General features: G+C 39.2%; 1 non-coding gene across 1 annotated transcript; it reads left to right on the top strand.

The window, feature by feature from the left end:
* Window positions 1–1,048: 1,048 nt before the first annotated feature.
* On the top strand, window positions 1,049–1,195 carry LOC123323576. The gene has a single exon (XR_006539490.1). It is a non-coding gene; the product is annotated as a U4 spliceosomal RNA (small nuclear RNA).
* Window positions 1,196–5,910: the final 4,715 nt, after the last annotated feature.

Below are 5,910 nucleotides of genomic sequence, written 5' to 3'. Positions count from 1 at the left end.
ATTTAAAATTTGCATATCTGTAAGGTGCTTATCTTTTATTGTGCAGTGTCTATTCAAATCATTTGCCTATTTTTAATGGGAGTTGTCTTTCATCTATTTGTCATATTGTATGAGTTATTTATATGCTCTTGGTATAAATCCTTTATTTGATATATGCATTGTGAATATTTTCTAAGTTTTAACCTGCTTTTTCATTTTCCTAGTTGTGTCTTTCTAAAAGAAGACATTTTAAATTTTGTTGAAATCAAATTAACTGTTTTTCTTCATAATTTGTGACATTTGTGCCCTATGTCATGAACCTCTGCCTGACTTAAATTCACAAAAATTTTCTCTCATTTCTCCAAATATCTTTTATGAATTTACTTCTACATTTAGGTTTATGATCCATTTCAAATTTCTTTTTTGGGTATATAAGGTAATGATCAAGGTTCATTTTTCTCCCCCCACATGGATATCCAGTTGTTTTAACACCATTTTTTAAAAAGCTTTCCCCATCGAATTATCTTGACATTTTTGTTGAAAACCAATTGACCATAAATGTGAAGGTCTATTTCTGGACTATTTATTCTCATCAATTGATCTGTATCTCCATCTTTGCAGCAATATATCACTTTTTTTTGATTGTTGTAGAAAAATAGAAGAAATAGAAAGAAAGAAGTAGAATAATTCCTTCATTTTTTTTCCACAATTGTTTTGGCTATTCTATGTCTTTTGCATTTCCATATAAATTTTAGAATCGACTTGTCAATTTCTATGAAAAAGACTGCTGAGATATTGGTTAGAATTGCATCAATTCTACATACCAACTTAGGGAGAATTGATATCTTAATACTGAGTCTTCCAATCCATGAGCATCGTATATCTGTAAATTTATTTAGGTTTTCTTTCATTTATCCTGGCAATATCTCATAGTTTTCAGTGTAACAATGATTTTGACCTTGGACATCTTTCATTAAGTTGTAATGATTCTCTGGGGTTTTTTTCCTTTATTATGTTTATATGGAGAACTACACTGATTGATTTTCAAATGATAATCAAACTTTCATCTAGCTTTGCGCAGTGGCAGTATCGTAGCCAATGAGGTTTATCCGAGGTGCAATTATTGCTAATTGAAAACTTTTCCCTAATCAAACTTTCATCTCTAGGGCAGCTCTATTTTCAACCCAAAGATACAAATGTAGTGACCCGAAGGGGTATGTGCACCCCGGTATTTATAGCAGCAATGTCCACAATAGCCAAACTATGGAAAGAACCAAGATGTCCATCGAGAGATGCGTGGATAAAGAAGATGTGGTATAAGGGCGGAGCAAGATGGCGGAGGAGTAGGAGACCTGGATTTCGTCTCCTCTCAGGAATTCAGCTGGATAGGGATCAAACCATTCTGAACACCTACAAACTCAACAGGAGGTCGAAGAAAAGAAGAGCAACAACTCTCTCATCAGAAAAGCGACCATTTTCTGGAAGGTAGGACGTGCGGAGAAGTGAATCCGAGGCGATATTCAGGAGGATAGACGGCGGGGGAGGGGCCTCTGGCGGCCGCTTCTGGCAAGTGATAGAGCCGCGGGGCACAAAATCGGAACTTTTAAAAGTCTGCTCCACTGAGGGACGTCACTCTGGTGGCTACGCAGGGGGTGGAACCCTCCGGGACAGTGTGGTCTCAGGACCCATGGGTCACAGAAAGACTGGGGGTGCCTGAGTGCGGCAGAGCTCCCAGGTATCGGAGCAGGGAAGCCGGCTGCAGAGGCGGAGCCCAGGCGCGGGCTCTCAGCTCGGGGTTGCCATAAACTGTGATCCGCGGCACAGTCAGGCCACTGCTCCTCAAGCAGGGACCCAACAAGCGGCAGATCCGGGGAGACTCACCTTCCTCCCCCGGGAGGAGCCGCGCGTGAGTGCGCCGCAGGGATCTGCTGGGTTTGGAGACTCCACCCGGGGTCGGGTGCCAGAGATAGAAACGCGCGGTCACAGGCCGGGTGAGCACGGAGTGCGGCTGGAGACCGGGGAGACGGGAGTGACTGACGGCTTTTCTCTGGGGGCTCACTGAGAAGCGGGGCCCCGAGTTCTCAGCTCCTCCGGGGCGGAGATTGGGAGGCCGCCATTTTCACTCTCCGCCTCCAAAGCTGTACGGAAAGCTCGCAGGGAACAAAAGCCCGGGAGAGCAAACCCCAGCAGATTACTTAGCTGGGAGGGGGCAAGGGCGGGGCAATTCTGCCTCCAGCAAAGACATTTGGAAACCGCGGCAACAGGCCCCTCCCCCAGAAGATCAGCGAGAACAGCCAGCCAAGACCAAGTTTACCCATCAATGAGAACGGCAGAACTCCAGCTCTAGGGGACTACTGCACGTAGAATTCATGGCTTTTTTACCATGATTCTGTAGTCTTTCAAAGTTAATTTTTTTTAACTGTCTTTTTTTCTTTTTTTATTCTTTTTGAATTTTTCTTTTTCCCTTTTTCAACCAACATCTTATCAATCCCTTTTTTTAAAAAAAAAAAACATTTTTATTTTTCATTTTTAGAGTCATATTCTATCCCTTCATAGTAGTTACCCATATTTTTGGCTTATATATATAAGTTGTTCTCTCTTTAAAATTTTGAGATAGTTTCTTCTAACAGATCAAAATATACCCTAAATCTCTAGTATATGGTGTTTTCTGTTCCCCTGCCTGATCACATCCTCTCCCTTTTTTTCTTCTTTTTTTAAATCCTCTTCTTTCTTTTTTTAAACAACTTCTTATCAATTCCTTTTATAAAATTTTTTATAATTTCCATCTTTACAGTCATATTCCATCCCTTCATCATATCAACCCTTATTTTTGTACATATATAAGTTTTTCTTTCTTTAAAATTTTGGGAGGCACTTTCTTCTAAAAGACCAAAATACACCCCAAATCTAGTGTGTGGCACTGATCATATTTGATCACATTCTGGTTTTTTTGTTGTTGTTTTGTTTTGTTTGTTTTTGTTTTTATCTTTATCTTTTTCTTTTTTTTCTTTTTCTTTTTTCTCTCTTTCCCTTTCTTTTCCCACTGCTTCAGGTTTTTTCTGATTTGTTTAGAGTATATTTTCTGGGGACGTTGTTACTCTGCTAGCATTTTGTTCTCTCATTAATCTATTCTCCTCTGCACAAAATGACAAGACGGAAAAAATCACCTCAACAAAAAGAACAAGAGGTAGTACCGACTGCCAGGGACCTACTCAATATGGACATTAGTACAATGTCAGATCTAGAGTTCAGAATCATCACTTTAAAGATACTAGCTGGGCTTGAAAAAAATATGGAAGTTATTAGAGAAACCCTTTCTGGAGAAGTAAAAGAACTAAAATCCAACCAAGTAGAAATCAAAAAGGCTATTAATGAGGTGCAATCAAAAATGGGGGTGCTAACTGCTAGAATAAATGAGGCAGAAGAGAGAATCAGTAATATAGAAGATGAAATGATGGAAAATAAAGAAGCTGAGAAAAAGAGAGATAAACAACTACTGGATCACGAGGGCAGAATTCGAGAGATAAGCGATACCATAAGACGAAACAACATTAGAATAATTGGGATCCCAGAAGAAGAAGAAAGACAGAGAGGGGCAGAAGGTATAATGGAGCAAATTATAGCAGAGAACTTCCCTAATTTGGGGAAGGAAACAGGCATCAAAATCCAGGAAGCACAGAGAACCCCTCTCAAAATCAATAAAAATAGGTCAACACCCCGACATCTAATAGTAAAACTTACAAGTCTCATAGACAAAGAGAAAATCCTGAAAGCAGCTCGGGAGAAGAGATATGTAACCTACAAGGGTAGAAACATTAGATTGGCAACAGACCTATCCACAGAGACCTGGCAGGCCAGAAAGGACTGGCAGGATATATTCAGAGCACTAAACGAGAAAAATATGCAGCCAAGAATACTCTATCCAGCTAGGCTGTCATTGAAAATTGAAGGAGAGATAAAAAGCTTCCAGGACAAACAAAAACTAAAGGAATTTGCAAACACAAAACCAGCCCTACAAGAAATCTTGAAAGGAGTCCTCTAAGCAAAGAGAGACCCCAAAAGCAACATAGACCAGAAAGGAACACAGACAATATACGGTAACAGTCACCTTACAGGCAATACAATGGCACTAAATTCCTATCTTTCAATAGTTACCCTGAATGTAAATGGGCTCAATGCCCCAATCAAAAGACACAGGCTATCAGACTGGATTAAAAAACAAGACCCATCGATATGCTGTCTGCAAGAGGCTCATTTTTGACCCAAAGACAGCCCCAGATTGAAAGTGAGGGGGTGGAAAACCATTTACCATGCTAATGGACACCAAAAGAAAGCTGGGGTGGCAATCCTTAGATCAGACAAATTAGATTTTAAACCAAAGACTGTAATAAGAGATGAGAAAGGACACTATATCATACTTAAAGGATCTATCCAACAAGAAGATCTAACAATTGTAAATATCTATGCCCCTAACATGGGAGCAGCCAATTATATAAGCCAATTAATAACAAAAGCAAAGAAACACATCGACAACAATACAATAATAGTGGGGAACTTTAACACCCCCCTCACTGAAATGGACAGATCATCTAAGCAAAAGATCAACAAGGAAATAAAGACTTTAAATGACACACTGGACCAAATGGACTTTACAGACATATTCAGAACATTCCACCCCAAAGCAACGGAATACACATTCTTCTCTAGTGCCCATGGAACATTCTCCAGAATAGATCACATCCTAGGTCATAAATCAGGTCTCAACCGGTACCAAAAGATTGGAATCATTCCCTGCCTATTTTCAGACCACAATGCTTTGAAACTAGAGCTCAATCACAAGACAAAAGTCAGAAAGAACTCAAATACATGGAGGCTAAAGAGCATCCTACTAAAGAACGAATGGGTGAACCAGGAAATTAAAGAAGAATTAAAAAAATACATGGAAACCAATGAAAATGAAAACACAACTATTCAAAATCTTTGGGATGCAGCAAAGGCAGTCCTAAGAGGAAAGTATATAGCAATACAAGCCTTTCTCAAGAAACAAGAAAGGTCTCAAGTATACAACCTAACCTTACACCTAAAGGAGCTGGAGAAAGAACAGCAAATAAAGCCTAAACCCAGCAGGAGAAGAGAAATAATCAAGATCAGAGCAGAAATCAATGAAATAGAAACTAAAAGAACAGTAGAACAGATCAACGAAACTAGGAGCTGGTTCTTTGAAAGAATTAACAAGATTGATAAACCCCTGGCCAGACTTATCAAAAAGAGAAGAGAAATGACCCACATCAACAAAATCATGAATGAAAGAGGAGAGATCACAACCAACACCAAAGAAATACAAACAATTATAAGAACATATTATGAGCAACTCTATGCCAGCAAATTAAATAACCTGGAAGAAATGGATGCATTTCTAGAGATGTACCAACTACCAAAACTGAACCAGGATGAAATAGAAAACCTGAACAGACCTATAACCACTAAGGAAATTGAAGCAGTCATCAAAAATCTCCCAAAAAACAAAAGCCCAGGGCCAGATGGCTTCCCAGGGGAATTCTACCAAACATTTCAAGAAGAATTAATACCTATTCTTCTGAAACTGTTCCAAAAAATAGAAATGGAAGGAAAACTTCCCAACTCATTTTATGAGGCCAGTATTACCTTGATCCCAAAACCAGACAAAGACCCCATCAAAAAGGAGAATTACAGACCAATATCCCTGATGAACATGGATGCAAAAATTCTCACCAAAATACTAGCCAATAGGATCCAACAGTACATTAAAAGGATTATTCACCATGACCAAGTGGGATTTATCCCTGGGCTGCAAGGTTGGTTCAACATCCGCAAATCAATCAATGTGATACAATACATTAACAAAAGAAAGAACAAGAATCATATGATCCTCTCAATAGATGCAGAAAAAGC

This window comes from Neomonachus schauinslandi, chromosome X, assembly GCF_002201575.2.
Source record: "Neomonachus schauinslandi chromosome X, ASM220157v2, whole genome shotgun sequence".
Taxonomy (NCBI): Eukaryota; Metazoa; Chordata; class Mammalia; order Carnivora; family Phocidae; genus Neomonachus; species Neomonachus schauinslandi.
This window is presented reverse-complemented; position numbering and strand designations above follow the sequence as displayed.